This window comes from Taudactylus pleione, unplaced genomic scaffold (assembly GCF_031769625.1).
Source record: "Taudactylus pleione unplaced genomic scaffold, aTauple2 ptg000040l, whole genome shotgun sequence".
Lineage (NCBI taxonomy): Eukaryota > Metazoa > Chordata > Amphibia > Anura > Myobatrachidae > Taudactylus > Taudactylus pleione.
Genome location: NW_028284442.1, coordinates 5,931,810 through 5,947,682, shown reverse-complemented (window position 1 = coordinate 5,947,682; position 15,873 = coordinate 5,931,810).

Genomic DNA, 15,873 nt, shown 5'->3' with positions numbered 1-15,873 from the left:
TGAAAGGGTAGCAGGGAGATAGAGGTGCAGGGGGTAAGTACTTAAGAGAGAGACACAGGTGATCACACACAAAAGGAGAGTAAAGGGAGTAAAAGGGTGGTTAGGTCTAGACAGAGGTGGTGTTCTGGACATATGATGCCACAACCACATGACCCATGACAAAAGAGAGTGGCAAAGGAAACTGAACAGGGGGCCAAAAGTGTCCGCTCGCCACCATTCAGGATCAAGTTTATATTCCCCCTCTATGCCAATGTGGATAGTAACACTGATTGTGGACCGGCCCTGCTGCAGCGGTCTCGTGGTTGTGACATCAGAGGTCCTTTCTCCAACTTGGATCTAGAAACAACCATAAGGGTGTTACCTAGGATGAAGATATGGACACATGAGGAGAGTGACAGACAAAGGAAACAGATAAAAGAAAGTAGATGGGACACAGCGAAAGCTAGCAAAAGTCATAGCCGATGTTTCAAGGCCACGGTGGACCTTTTCTGCAAGGTGCTGTGCATGAACATGAATCGGTAATGAAAATATAGTGCTATGGATTGCTAGAGGGAGGGGGGGGCCCAAAACGGTATCTTGCCTAGGGCCCTATTTGGTCTAAATCCGGCTCTGCCTCTGCCCTATTCCTCCACAAGTCTGCCTCTGACCCCCCTTGTCCAAATGTGCCTCTGCATCCCCCTCCCTTAATGTGCCTCTGCCCCCCCACAACCCAAATTTGTCTCTGCCCACACCCCTCCCAAAGTTTGTCTCTGCCCATACCCCTCCCAAAGTATGTTTCAGACCCCTCTGTTCCCAAGTGTACTTCTTACCCTCCTCCATATGTCTCTGACCCCCCCTTATCAAGTGTGCCTCTGACACCCCCTCCCCATGTACTCCTCTCTCAGGGCGGTCTTCTCTGTTGTCCTCTGGAGGGTCCCGCTGCTGTGCTGCTTCCACGCCGCCTCCTGCTGATCGCTGGTCTCCGCTGGTTACATCCAAGAAGCGCTGTTCTCTGGTCCATGGGCGCGGCCATCTTGGATTGCCCATGTGACTCCATTCCACCAATGAGGAATCTTCTCCTTCTTTCTCAGCCTGCCAGCTCTCAGCGTCTACTATAAAAGGATCCCCAATGCTGACACAAGTTGCCAGTGCAACTAGTCTCTTAGTTTTACTAAGTGAGCCTTCTCACTGTGCTCCAAAGGTGTTTCAGCTATCCAGCCGCTCTACGTAGCATCCCAGCTCCCAATGTCTCCACTCGGCTACCCAGCCGCTCCACGTAGCGTCCCAGCTACCAACATCTCCACTCGGCTACCCAGCTGCTCCACGTAGCGTCCCAGCTACCAACGTCTCCACTCGGCTACCCAGCCGCTCCACGTAACGTCCCAGCTACCAACATCTACCCACGGCTATCTAGTCACTCCACGTAGCCACCCAGCTACCAATGTCTACCCACGGCTATCCAGCCATTCCACGTAGCCACCCAGCTACCAACGTCTACCCATGGCTATCCAGCCGCTCCACATAGCGTCGCAGCTACCAACGTCTCCACTCGGCTACCCAGCCGCTCCACATAGCGTCCCAGCTACCAACATCTCCACGGCTATCCAGCCGCTCCACGTAGCCACCCAGCTACCAACGTCTACCCACGGCTCTCCAGCCGCTCCACGTAGCCACCTAGCTACCAACGTCTACCCACGGCTCTCCAGCCGCTCCACGTAGCCACTCAGCTACCAACATCTACCCACGGCTATCCAGCCGCTCCACATAGCTTCCCAGCTCCTAACGCCCACTCAACGCTATCCAGTCTTTCCAAGTGGCTTCCAAGCTACCACACTACTTCTACACTACTCAAACTCCCTATCAGTTCACTGCTCCCTCTCATGCAGAGGAACTTTATTAAGCCAAGTCTCCTCCAGCGAGCGTCTGCGCCAACTAGTACAGGTCCTAGGCCCAGTCCGGGAACACAGCCTCTAAATCCCACGTCTGTGACAGTTTGCACTGGCCCAATGGACTCGGCAAGTGGTCTAGGATCTGGCGTAGATCCCTTGCAGGAAGTACTATCTCGTCTGGAAAGACAGGAGACCTCTCAGGCCCAGTTGATCCAGTTCATCCAAGATATGTCGTCACGCTTGGACTACATTCAGTCCTTATTGGCTCATCCCGCTCCCGCTGGCTCCCAAGTCGCCTCTCCTCCTGTGGTGCCACCTGCTCCTCCGCTTCTACCTCCTGCTCGTCTTCAGCTTTCCCCTCCAAGCAAGTTCGATGGCATACCCAAATTGTGCAGGGGTTTTTTAAACCAATGCAAAATCCAGTTCGAGCTACAATCTGCCAATTTTCCGACAGCCAGAACCAGGGTGGCATATATCATCTCTCTGCTCTCTGGCCAAGCACTCGACTGGGTCTCGCCCCTTTGGGAGAAGTCGGATCCTTTGCTCTCCAACTACCCCAAATTTATTTCCACATTTCGCAAGATCTTTGACGAACCTGGAAGAACCACTTCCGCATAAGCTGATATTCTACACCTCCATCAGGGTAGCAGGACCGTCTGTCAATATGTAGTCCAGTTCCAAACTCTGGCTTCAGAACTCAATTGGAACGAAGATGCTCTCATCGCTGCCTTCTGGAGTGGCCTTTCAGAAAGGCTCAAAGACGACCTAGCTTTCCGTGACCTTCCAACCAATTTGGATGATTTAATTTCCATTTGCAACAAGGTGGATCTTCGTCACAGGGAGCGTGCCTTGAAAAGAGGCAGACTTGATCGCAGAAGGCCACGTCCAGCTTCCCGTTTACCATCTCCTCCTGTGGGTGAAGAACCCTTGCAGGTCAACCGCTCTCGTCTATCGGCTGAGGAATGACAGAAAAGGCAGAGGCAGAACCTCTGTATGTACTGCGGATCTCCTCAACATTTAGTTAGATCCTGTCCCATCCGTCCTATTCATCTGGGAAACGCCTCCTCCTAACTTCTGACAGAGAGGTTAAGTTAGGAGTTGCCATTGAATCACATAGGAAGTCTGATTCCACCATCCAGGCTCATTTAAAGCTACCTCAAGGTTCCAAAGCTGTATTAGCTCTTCTAGATTCTGGAGCAGCAGAGAACTTTGTCACTACGGACCAGAAGCATCAAATCCCCATAGAAGCATTGCCTCCAGTCATCACTTTAACCGCCATTGATGGTAGTCGCATTACTAGTGGAACCATCACCCATCGTACAGCACCACTTAGACTTACCATTGGAGTGCTCCATACCGAACAACTGTCCTTCCTAGTGATTCCCAAAGCCTCTTATTCTTTAGTCCTCGGACTACCCTGGCTACAGAGACATTCACCACAAATCGGTTGGACCACCATGCAAATAACCTCTTGGGGTTCCAATTGTTTCAAAGGCTGCCTTCAGCGGGTAGTACCTGTCCGATCTTCCGTCTTACAGGATTCTAATAACCTGCCCAAAGCTTATGGTGGTTTTTTTGACGTCTTCAGCAAACAGCGCGGATCTATTACCTCCCCATCGTGATAGGGACTGTCCCATAGATCTGATTCCCGGAAAGAATCCTCCTAGAGGCCGAACCTACCCTCTATCTCTCCCTGAGACTCAAGCCATGTCAGAGTACATCAAGGAAAACTTAAGTAAATGCTTCATTCGACCTTCCACGTCTCCAGCCGGGGCTGGATTCTTCTTTGTAAAAAAGAAAGACGGGGGGCTGCGCCCGTGCATTGACTACCGGGGTCTTAATGAAATAACTATTAAGAATCGCTACCCTCTTCCTCTCATAACTGAGTTATTCAATAGAATCAAGTGATCCACAGTTTTTACCAAACTCAACCCAAGAGGGGCCTATAATTTAATTCATATCCGTCCAGGCGATGAATGGAAAACGGCCTTCAACACCAGGGATGGGCACTACAAATACCTCGTTATTCCCTTCGGCCTCTGTAATGCTCCAGCCATCTTCCAGTTTTTCGTCAACTAAATCTTCCGGGATCTTTTGTACAAGTGTGTGGTCGTTTACTTGGACGACATTTTGATTTTTTCTCAAGACCTCCAAACTCATCGAGACCAGGTGAAAGAAGTCCTTCTGAGGTTGCGGTCCAATCAACTTTTTTGCAAATTAGAGAAGTGTCTCTTTGAAGTCTCAACTGTACCATTCCTGGGGTACATCATCTCCGGAACAGGCCTTCAAATGGATTCTTCAAAGCTACAAGCCATTCTTGATTGGTCTCTTCCTTTTTCCTTAAAAGCCATACAAAGGTTCCTAGGATTTGCCAACTATTATCGCAAGTTTGTGAAAGGTTTTTCTACACTGGTAGCTCCTATTACCGCCCTCACCCGTAAGGGAGCAGATCCAACTAAGTGGCCTGTCGAAGCTACCTCGGCATTTGAGCTCCTTAAGCAAGCCTTCTTCTCCGCTCCCATCTTAAAGCAACCGGATTCCACCCGGCCATTCATCCTGGAGGTGGACGCATCCTCTGAAGGTGTCGGTGCTGTGCTCTCCCAGTGGTTTGAAGATGAAAAACTTCATCCTTGTGGTTTCTTTTCCCGGAAGTTTTTGCCTGCAGAAAAGAACTACACCATCGGAGATCAAGAGCTACTCGCCATGAAACTAGCCCTCGAAGAATGGCGATATCTTCTAGAAGGAGCTCACTACCCCATTACCATTTTTACAGATCACAAGAACCTGCTTTATCTTAAATCTGCAAATTGCTTGAACCCTCGTCAAGCCCGGTGGGCAATGTTTTTCTCCAGATTTAACTTCAAACTCTCCTATCGCCCCGGCTCACAAAATCTCAAAGCCGACGCACTCTCCCGTTCCATGACAAGCAACCCTGATCTACCCATGGAACAGCCCCAACCAATCCTAAATCCCGCTTTCTTCGCCTCTACCAAATTATCTTCTATACCCCCGGTTGGGAAGACTTTTGTTGCTCCAGAACTCCGCAAGAGGTTGCTGCATTGGGCCCATGCTTCCCGGTTCTCTGGACACTTGGGTATGGATAAAACCCTTGAATTCATCCAGCGGTCCTATTGGTGGTCTTCGATGAAAAAGGACGTCAGGTCTTACGTATCGTCATGCATCAAATGTGCCCAACACAAAATACCCCGGCGGTTTCCACACGGTTAACTCCAGCCTCTTGCAATTCCATTTAAGCCATGGACTCATCTCTCTATGGATTTCATCTCTGATCTTCCTCCATCTCGGGGCCACAACACCATTTGGGTTATCGTGGATCGCTTTTCTAAAATGGCTCATTTTGTACCTCTTACTGGGCTTCCATCTGCACCTCTATTCGCCCAGAGTTTTATAAAAGAGAACTTCAAGCTCCACGGCCTTCCTCAAGAGATCATCTCTGATGGGAGTACAGTTCGTAGCGAAGTTTTGGAGGTCACTCTGCTCAGCCATTTAAATAAAACTCAAATTTTCTACCGCTTATCACCCCCTGACCAATGGTCAGACCGAAAAGGGTCAATCAAGACCTGGAACAGTTCCTGCGCACTTTTGTCTCCTCCTCCCAAGATGACTGGATTGAACTTCTTCCTTGGGCCGAATTTGCTCACAATAATCATTATCACACGTCCACCAACTCAACTCCTTTTATTACAGTTTTTTGTCATCATCCTCGAGTGCCAGATTTCCCTCTTCTTCCAACATTAGATGTGCCTGCGGCCAAGACGGTTCTCCAACATCTGGGAAGAGGTTTGTTCCTCTCTGACTAAAACCTCAGCTCGGTACAAGAGATTTGCTGACCGCCATAGACGAGCGGTTCCCAAGTTCCAACCTGGGGATATGGTCTGGCTCTCAACCCGAAACCTAAGACTCCGAGTACCCTCAATGAAATTTGCCCCGCGGTACATTGGTCAATTCCCAATAGTCAAAGTCTTGAATCCTGTGGCCTACAAGCTAAAACTTCCTCCATTCCTTCGCATTCCAAGCTCTTTCCATATTTCTCTTCTAAAACCACTGGTCTTAAACCGATTTCAGAAGGTCCTTCCCAAAGCTTCTAGTGTTCAAACACAGCAAGGAGAGGAGTTCGAAGTTGACAGAATCTTAGATTCCTGTTGTCGATACAATCATCTTCAATACCTCATCGACTGGAAAAATTATGGTCCGGAAGAATGAATCTGGATAAATGCCTCCGATATCCATGCGCGCCATCTGGTCAAAGCGTTCCATATGAAATTTCCTCATAAACCAAGGAAGTGTCCGGTGGCCACTCTTGAAGAAGGGGGTACTGTCACATGCTGCCCTTGAGACCCCAGAATCAGACTCCGCCGCTTACCTTTGTGGGTGCTGACCCATGCTGTCTTCCGGCTCCTGCGCCATACTCCTCTCTCAGGGCGGTCTCCTCTGTTGTCCTCTGGAGGGTCCCGCTGCTGTGCTGCTACCATGCCGGCTCCTGCTGATCGCTGGTCTCCGCTGGTTACATCCAAGAAGCGCTGTCCTCCGGTCCATGGGTGCGGCCATCTTGGATTTCCCATGTGACTCCATTCCACCAATGAGGAATCTTCTCCTTCTTTCTCAGCCTGTCAGCTCTCAGCATCTACTATAAAAGGATCCCCAATGCTGACACAAGTTGCCAGTGCAACTAGTCTCTTAGTTTTACTAAGTGAGCCTTCTCACTGTGCTCCAAAGGTGTTTCGGCTATCCAGCCGCTCCACGTAGCATCCCAGCTCCCAACGTCTCCACTCGGCTACCCAGCCACTCCACGTAGCGTCCCAGCTACCAACGTCTCCACTCGGCTACCCAGCCACTCCACGTAGCATCCCAGCTACCAATGTCTCCACTCAACTACCCAGCCGCTCCACGTAACGTCCCAGCTACCAACATCTACCCACGGCTATCCAGCCGCTCCACGTAGCCACCCAGCTACCAACGTCTACCCACGGCTATCCAGCCGCTCCACGTAGCTACCCAGCTACCAACGTCTACCCACGGCTATCCAGCCACTCCATGTAGCCACCTAGCTACCAATGTCTACCCATGGCTCTCCAGCCGCTCCACTTAGCCACTCAGCTACCAACATCTACTCACGGCTATCCAGCCACTCCACGTAGCCACCCAGCTACTAACGTCTACCCACGGCTATCCAGCCGCTCCACGTAGCCACCCAGCTACCAACGTCTATCCACGGCTATCCAGCCACTCCACGTAGCCACTTAGCTACCAACGTCTACCCATGGCTCTCCAGCCGCTCCACATAGCCACTCAGCTACCAACATCTACTCACGGCTATCCAGCCACTCCACATAGCCACCCAGCTACCAACGTCTACCCACGGCTCTCCAGCCACTCCACATAGCCACTCAGCTACCAACGTCTACCCACGGCTCTCCAGCCACTCCACATAGCCACTCAGCTACCAACGTCTACCCACGGCTATCCAGCCGTTCCACATAGCTTCCCAGCTCCTAACATCCACTCAAGGCTATCCAGTCTTTCCAAGTGGCTTCCAAGCTACCACGCTACTTCTACACTACCCAAACTCCACATCAGTTCACTGCTCCCTCTCATGCGGAGGAACTTTATTAAGCCAAGTCTCCTCCAGCGAGCGTCTGCGCCAACTAGTACAGGTCCTAGGCCCAGTCCGGGAACACAGCCTCTAAATCCCACGTCTGTGACACCATGTCTCTGACTCTGCTGTCACACCCCTCCCCCAACTGGGACTTCGACTCCACTCCCCATGGCTGATTGCTGCTGATCAGAAGTGCATGGATAAATGGGTTGTGATGATTAATCGCAAGAATAATCGCCAGAAATATTTTGTGAACTATGAAGTCCTTTACTTGAACTGTGTATGTCTAGAATGGCTGAGGTATTACCCTACCTCTTTTGAAGATAGGCATTCAAGGAAGAGGGGTTGATAATGATCTATGTCCTGTGATTTGAGGAGTGATATATATGCCTGTTTATATGGCAACTGATGGTCCAGGGATCAGGGCCAAAGTATATAGCTCCCAGTATGTGATGTATCTCTGTGCTAAAACAAGTCATGAGGGGGAGGAAAGGATTCTAGCCCCAACTAATTATGACAGAGAGAACCTTAGCCTCAAACTTCCCGCTGCTGAGCCTCTGCTTATGATCCTGTCACACACCATTGACCCAGTCATAAGCCATACACCCCCCACTGGGCTGTTGGATAAGGACCTAACAGGAATGCTGGATAGCAATGCATTAGAATTAGATGATCCTATGAGGGAGGAGGGTGTGTCAGAGTCACAGCTGATCCTACCCCTTGAATTAGAAATGCAGGCTGGTGACCAACTTTTAAAAATGTTCTGTCTGATTGTACTTTGTCTCCAATGACTGACATGGAGTTTGCAGAAGTTCCATCTCTTGTTGCAGGTATCAGGGAGCTAGAGATTGACAATGATCACTCCCAGATACTGTGTATGGAGATGGAGCCAGGGTAGAGTGATAAAGGGAAGTACTCCCTACCTGAACCAGCAGTGATTCAGAGAAGATCAGATGAGCTGGAGGCCCAGGACTGCCCAGAAGGCATGAGTGAGGTGCCGTACTCAGGGCACAGGGTAGAAGGAGGTATCCTTCACCCACAACCAGACATGGGGGAGGCTATAGCTTCAGGATCTACCCCTAAGATTGATGAGGTTGTGTTTATGTTAGGTACTGCTGAGTACTCCCACAGGTCTGAATCCCACTCTAGCACCTTAAACCAAATACTTAGGGCTTTTGTGGAGTCTCAGGGAAGAGACCAGGAGGGGTTCCTGCCGCGTCACCTCTTTGCATTCCGTGAGATGCCACAGGAACTCACTGGCTTCTCACTCTCTGGACTCCTATATGGGCGCAGGATGTGCAGCCCCTTAGATTTGGTTAGAAAAGAGTGGGAAGGTAAATTTATTCCCCCTGAAACATCAGTGGTGTCGTACATGGTGACGTTCAGGGAGGAGTTGCAGTCCCTAAGGGGAATGGAGCAGAATGACCTAACCCTGTGCAGGTGAAACAGAAGCTCTGGTATGACTGCAGCACGAGGGAGGGCACCTTTGAGTTGGGCCACAAGGGCCTGGTGCTGAGCCCTATGCAGCTGACCAAGCTACAGGCTGCCTGGGAAAGTCCCCAGCTAATAGTGCCACATCTCCAAGATGTCAATTATGTGTTGGCAGCAGGGGAGGGATGGAAGAGCGAGACTGTGTACCACAGTAATTTGCTCAGAGCTTGGCATGACATGGTAGTGGGGGTCACAGGAGAGAATGTGATATGTGGATCACTGTCTCTCATGTGCCCAACTTCAGGGGGCGTGTGACGATTAATCGCAAGAATAATCACCAGAAATAATATTTTGTGAACTATGAAGTCCTTTACTTGAACTGTGTGTGTCTAGAATGGCTGAGGTATTATTACCCTACCTCTTTTGAAGATAGGCATTCAAGGAAGAGGGGTTGATAATGATCTATGGCTTGTGATTTGAGGAGTGATATATAAATGTGTGTCCTTTATTCTTATAGTCTGTATACAAATGGATGGCTAGCGGATAACAAAATAATGTATATCCCTCACAGTGTGAGGTCATGTGTGAACAACTAGCCCTCTCACTTTTTATAACCCCTGAAGTCAGTGTCCTGGATCTAAAGTCCTAAAAACCAGATTTATTATACTTTAGTGTTACTTCTAAAGATTCATGTTATGCTATAGAGGCCGAGATAAGGATTCTGATATTTACTATAGGTCTGGAAGGGGGAAGTTGAAGAGTGAGTTATATCATCACTTATCTTTAAAGCAGGGACCCTGTTAGTTTGGCCAGGTAACCCTGTATTGGAAATCTATTAATCTCAAACCCTGCTGACCTGATTGGGAGACCCTGTTAAGTATGAACAAAGAATTAGGGATATATAAAAAAGGAATACCATCCAGCATTCAATGTTCACTCATTGGGGATCAGATGGACATTCTGGGAGTGCACCAGGATTCTTGTGGGTGAAATCCCCCACCCCATCAGCAGTGCTAAGAACTTTATTGTGAGTTGTTTTAGGGAATCTGAATTATTTCTCTCTTTCATTTTTTAAGAAAATAATTGCATTATAATCTGTTTGTCATTTTATTAATATTTTTGTAACTAAGCCTTGAAAATATTTTTTGGATTAAACACATTTAATCTAGCATATTCTCCGTGATTCTTATTGAACTTGCGTGCCTGGATAGGCCCATGCTACATATACATATTTGCCTGTAATTTGAATGTGATTTATTATTAATCTGGTGGGAGATCGCAGACCTCCGGAGACCCGTCTGTGTGTGGCAGAAGAACCGTGTATCTTGGTAAGTGACTGCGGTGCACCGGCGTCACAACCAGCTGATCCAGATTGTTGTATCTGTGAGTCAGCCCAGGTTCGTGACAGGGTGCAATACTGTATACTGTACAATGCTATATAACTGAACCTAATGATGGCGATAAGCACAATTTTCTATTTCTGCATGCTCCCACTCTTTATCCACATGTACATTAATACAGCTCTTTTGATCTCCATTATCATCTCTATGCTGATGATACTCGGATCTACCTTTCCTCCCCTGACCTCACCCCCCCCTCTCCTCACTCGTATCTCCAACTGTGTTGCTGCTATTCTTCCTGGATGTCCCAGTGATTTCTTAAACTTAATATGTCCTAGACTGAGCTGATCATTTTCCCACCCTCCAACATAACCCCACTAATTCTTTAACAATTGATGGCACAACTATCTCTTCTAGCCTCAAAGTGCGCTGTCTTGGAGTTATCCTGCACTCCTCCCTCTCCTACAAACCACAAATCCAGAGCCTCTCACAGTCCTGTCATTTCCATGTCAAAAATATTTCCAAGATTAGACCCTTTCTCACCCAGGTTAACACCAAAACCCTCATACACTTACTGGTCATATCCAGATTGGACTACTGTAACCTCCTCCTATCTGGCCTCCCCAACTCCCATCTCTCTCCTTTCCTGTCTGTCCTCAATGCTGCTGCTCGACTCATCTTCCTCACAAAACGCTCCACATCTGCCTCCCCTCTCCTACAAGCCCTCCACTGGCTCCCCTTCCCTTTTAGAACCCAATTCAAGGTTCTCACACTCACTTACAAAGCCCTCACCCATTCCTCTCCCATTTACATCTCTGACCTCATCTCCCTCGACTCTCGTGTCCGCCCCCTTCATGCAACTAATGCACGCTGCCTCTCATGCCAACTGATTACTTCCTCCCACTCCCGCCTCCAAGATTTTGCCCGTGCTGCTCCCGATCTTTGAAACTCTCTCCCTCTCCCTATCAGACTCTCCACCTCTTTACAATCTTTCAAACGGGCTCTCAAGACCCACTACTTCATCAAAGCCTTCCAGCTCCCATCCTAACTTGCTGCAATATTCTTCTTCCTCCATGTTTACCCCATCTGTGTCACTCCTGTTTGTCTGCCCCTCCCCTTTAGAATGTAAGTTCTTATGAGCAGGGCCACCTACCCTCTTGTGCTTCTCCTTACTTTACTTTCATCTACTTCTTACCCCCCACCAAGGCACCTTTCACTTGGTTGCTTATGCTCTGTTGCATATCTAGGTGTTGTGGTCACTAATGTAGCAATGTATATTATCCATGTCCTTGTCCTATATTGTACTGTGGTCACTTGTCAAATTATTTATTTAAGTACTTTGTAAGGTGCTGTGGAACACTTGTGGCACCATATAAAGGATAAAAATAATAATAATAATAATAATAATAATAATTAGGGGTGAGCGAGTTCGGATTTCTGAAATCCGAACCCCCCCGAGCACCCCCGATCCGAGTCCGATCCGAGTCAGGCTCGACTTTTCCCGCCTGACTCGGATCTGAAATCGAGGCAAAACGTCATCATCCCACCTTCCGAGTCTCGCGGGTTTTGGATCCTATATAAGGTACCCGCGTCGGCGCCATTTTCTCACTCGGCTGTGGACAGTGAAGAGGGAGGGTGGGAGTTAGGGCTGTGTAGTGTAGTGTAGTGTAGTGCTGCTGTTGTACACTACTTCAAAGTCCATAGGGGCTGGCTGTGTTGTGCTGTGCTGCTGTTGTTAATAGGGGCTGTGTCCACTACTTCAAAGTCCATAGGGGCTGGCTGGACTGTGTTGTGCAGTCAGTTCTCCATAGGGGCTGTGTCCACTCCAAAGTCCTGTGCAGTGTCCCAGTCCTAAAGGGGTGCTGTAGTGTTGTCCAGGGGGTGCTCTGTCCATCAGGGGTGCTCCCCCCAAGTGCTAAAAAAATAATATATTTTCTGTGTTTGTGAATTGTGTGCGCAGTAGCCGCACGTGCATCAACAAAGTAGTGCCCAGCGTGCGCCTGTGTCATAAGTAAAGGGCTGGCTGGCTTGACCGTTAAAGGGTGCTGTAACCCCCAAAGTACACTCCAGTCCAAACCAAAAAAAAAATTATTTTCTGTGTTTGTGAATTGTGTGCGCAGTAGCCGCACGTGCATCAACAAAGTAGTGCCAAGCGTGCGCCTGTGTCATAAGTAAAGGGCCGGCTGGCTTGACCGTTAAGGGTGCTGTAACCCCCGAAAGTACACTCCAGTCCAAACCCCAAAAAAAATTATTTTCTGTGTTTGTGAATTGTGTGCGCAGTAGCCGCACGTGCATCAACAAAGTAGTGCCAAGCGTGCGCCTGTGTCATAAGTAAAGGGCCAGCTGGCTTGACCGTTAAGGGTGCTGTAACCCCCCAAAGTACACTCCAGTCCAAACCAAAAAAAAAATTATTTTCTGTGTTTGTGAATTGTGTGCGCAGTAGCCGCACGTGCATCAACAAAGTAGTGCCAAGCGTGCGCCTGTGTCATAAGTAAAGGGCCGGCTGGCTTGACCGTTAAAGGGTGCTGTAACCCCCAAAGTACACTCCAGTCCAAACCAAAAAAAAAATTATTTTCTGTGTTTGTGAATTGTGTGCGCAGTAGCCGCACGTGCATCAACAAAGTAGTGCCAAGCGTGCGCCTGTGTCATAAGTAAAGGGCCGGCTGGCTTGACCGTTAAAAGGTGCTGTAACCCCCAAAGTACACTCCAGTCCAAACCAAAAAAAAAATTATTTTCTGTGTTTGTGAATTGTGTGCGCAGTAGCCGCACGAGCATCAACAAAGTAGTGCCAAGCATGCGCCTGTGTCATAAGTAAAGGGCCGGCTGGCTTGACCGTTAAGGGTGCTGTAACCCCCGAAAGTACACTCCAGTCCAAACCCCAAAAAAAATTATTTTCTGTGTTTGTGAATTGTGTGCGCAGTAGCCGCACGTGCATCAACAAAGTAGTGCCAAGCTTGCGCCTGTGTCATAAGTAAAGGGCTGACTGGCTTGACCTTAAGGGTGCTGTAACCCCCGAAAGTACACTCCAGTCCAAACCAAAAAAAAAATTATTTTCTGTGTTTGTGAATTGTGTGCGCAGTAGCCGCACGTGCATCAACAAAGTAGTGCCAAGCGTGCGCCTGTGTCATAAGTAAGGGGCCGGCTGGCTTGACTGTTAAGGGTGCTGTAACCCCCGAAAGTACACTCCAGTCCAAACCAAAAAAAAAATTATTTTCTGTGTTTGTGAATTGTGTGCGCAGTAGCCGCACGTGCATCAACAAAGTAGTGCCGAGCGTGCGCCTGTGTCATAAGTAAAGGGCCGGCTGGCTTGACCATTAAAGGGTGCTGTAACCCCCAAAGTACACTCCAGTCCAAACCAAAAAAAAAATTACTTTCTGTGTTTGTGAATTGTGTGCGCAGTAGCCGCACGTGCATCAACAAAGTAGTGCCAAGCGTGCGCCTGTGTCATAAGTAAAGGGCCGGCTGGCTTGACCGTTAAGGGTGCTGTAACCCCCGAAAGTACACTCCAGTCCAAACCAAAAAAAAAATTATTTTCTGTGTTTAGCCGCACGTATATATCAAATCGATATAACATAAATGGAGGACCAAACTTTCTCCGATAAAAATAAAATAGAGAAAGATCAAGAACCACTTCCTCCTAGTGCTGAAGCTGCTGCCACTAGTCATGACATAGACGATAACATGCCATCAACGTCGTCTGCCAAGGCCGATGCCCAATGTCATAGTAGAGGGCACATACAATCCCAAATGGCAAAGTTCAGGAAAATGACCTTGAAAAAGACATTTAAATCAGCTGAAGAGAAACGTAAACTTGCCAATATGCCATTTACGACACGGAGTGGCAAGGAACGGCTAAGGTCGATCCCTAGTATGTTCATGACTAGTGGTTCAGCTTCACTTGACGATGGAAGCCCTCCTCCCACTAAAAAAATCAAAAGAGTTAAGCTGGCAAAAGCACAGCGAAGAACTGTGCTTTCTAAGAAGATATCACAAATCCCCAAGGAGAGTCCAAGTGTGGTGGTGGTTGCGATGCCTGACCTTCCCAGCACTGGACGGGAAGAGGTGGCTCTTTCCACCATTGCACGCCCCCTGCAAGTGCTGAAAGGAGCACCCACAGTCCACTTGCTGATATGCAAATTGAAGATGTCACTGTTGAAGTACAACAGGATGAGGATACTGGTGTAGCTGGCGCTGAGGAGGAAGTTGGCGAGGAGGATTCTGATGGTGATGTCGTTTGTTTAAATCAGGCTCCGGGGGAGACAGTTGTTGTCCGTGGGATGAAAAAGGCCATCACAGTCATGCCTGGGCAGAAGACCAAACATTCCACCTCTTTGGTCTGGCAATATTTCTATCCAAATCCGGACAACAACTGTCTTGCCATATGTACCATATGTAAAGGTGAAATAAGTAGGGGTAGGGACGTCAACCACCTAGGAACATCCTCCCTTATACAGCACCTGCAGCGCGTTCATAAAACGTTACTGTCAAGTTCAGAAACTTTGGCTAAGACCGTAAGCAGTCCAGGGACACCTAAATCCCGTTGTCCTGTTGTATCCAAGCGCCTGCAAACCACACCGTCAACTCCCTCCTCGTCAATTTCCTCCTTAGTCAGGATCGGAAGTAGTCCTGCAGGCCATGTCACTGGCATGACTGACTCTCCTATCCGGGATTCCTCCGGAGGATCCTGCATTGCTACGCCTACTGCTGCCGCTGCTGCTGTTGCTGCTGCTGGGAGTCGTTCATCATCCCAGAGAGGAAGTAGGAACACCACTACTTTTACTAAACAATTGACCCTCCAACAGTCCTTAGCGAGGAGGATGAAGTACGACAGCAGTCATCCTGAAGCAAAACGTATAACTGAGGCCTTGACTGCTATGTTGGTGTTAGACGTGCGTCCGGTATCCGCCATTAGTGCAGTGGGATTTAGACAATTGATGGAGGTAGTGTGTCCCCGGTTCCAAATCCCGTCTAGATTCCACTTCACTAGGCAGGCGATACCGAGACTGTACAGAAACGTCAGAAAAAGTGTCCTCAGTGTCCTGAAAAATGCCGTTGTACACAATGTCCACTTAACCACGGACATGTGGACAAGTGGAACAGGGCAGACTAAGGACTATATGACTGTGACAGCCCACTGGGTAGATGTATCACCTTACGCAGCAACAGCAGCAGCGTCACCAGTAGCAGCATCTCAGAAACGCCAGCTCGTTACAAGGCAGGCTACGCTGTGTATCACCGGTTTCAGTAAGAGGCACACCGCCGACAACCTCTGAGGGAAATCATCGCCCAGTGGCTTACCCCACTTAGACTCTCCTGGGGATTTGTGATATCTGACAACGCCACGAATATTGTGCGGGCATTACATCTGGGCAAATTCCAGCACATCCCATGTTTTGCTCACACAATAAACTTGGTGGTGCAGAATTTTCTGAAAAGCGACAGGGGCGTGCAGGAGACGCTTTGGGTGGCCCGAAAAATTTCTGGCCACTTTCGCCATTCAGCGACTGCGTGCCGAAGACTGGAGCGCCAGCAAACACTCTTGAACCTGCCCCGCCATCACCTGAAGCAAGAGGTTGTGACGCGGTGGAACTCAACCCTCTATATGCTTCAGAGGATG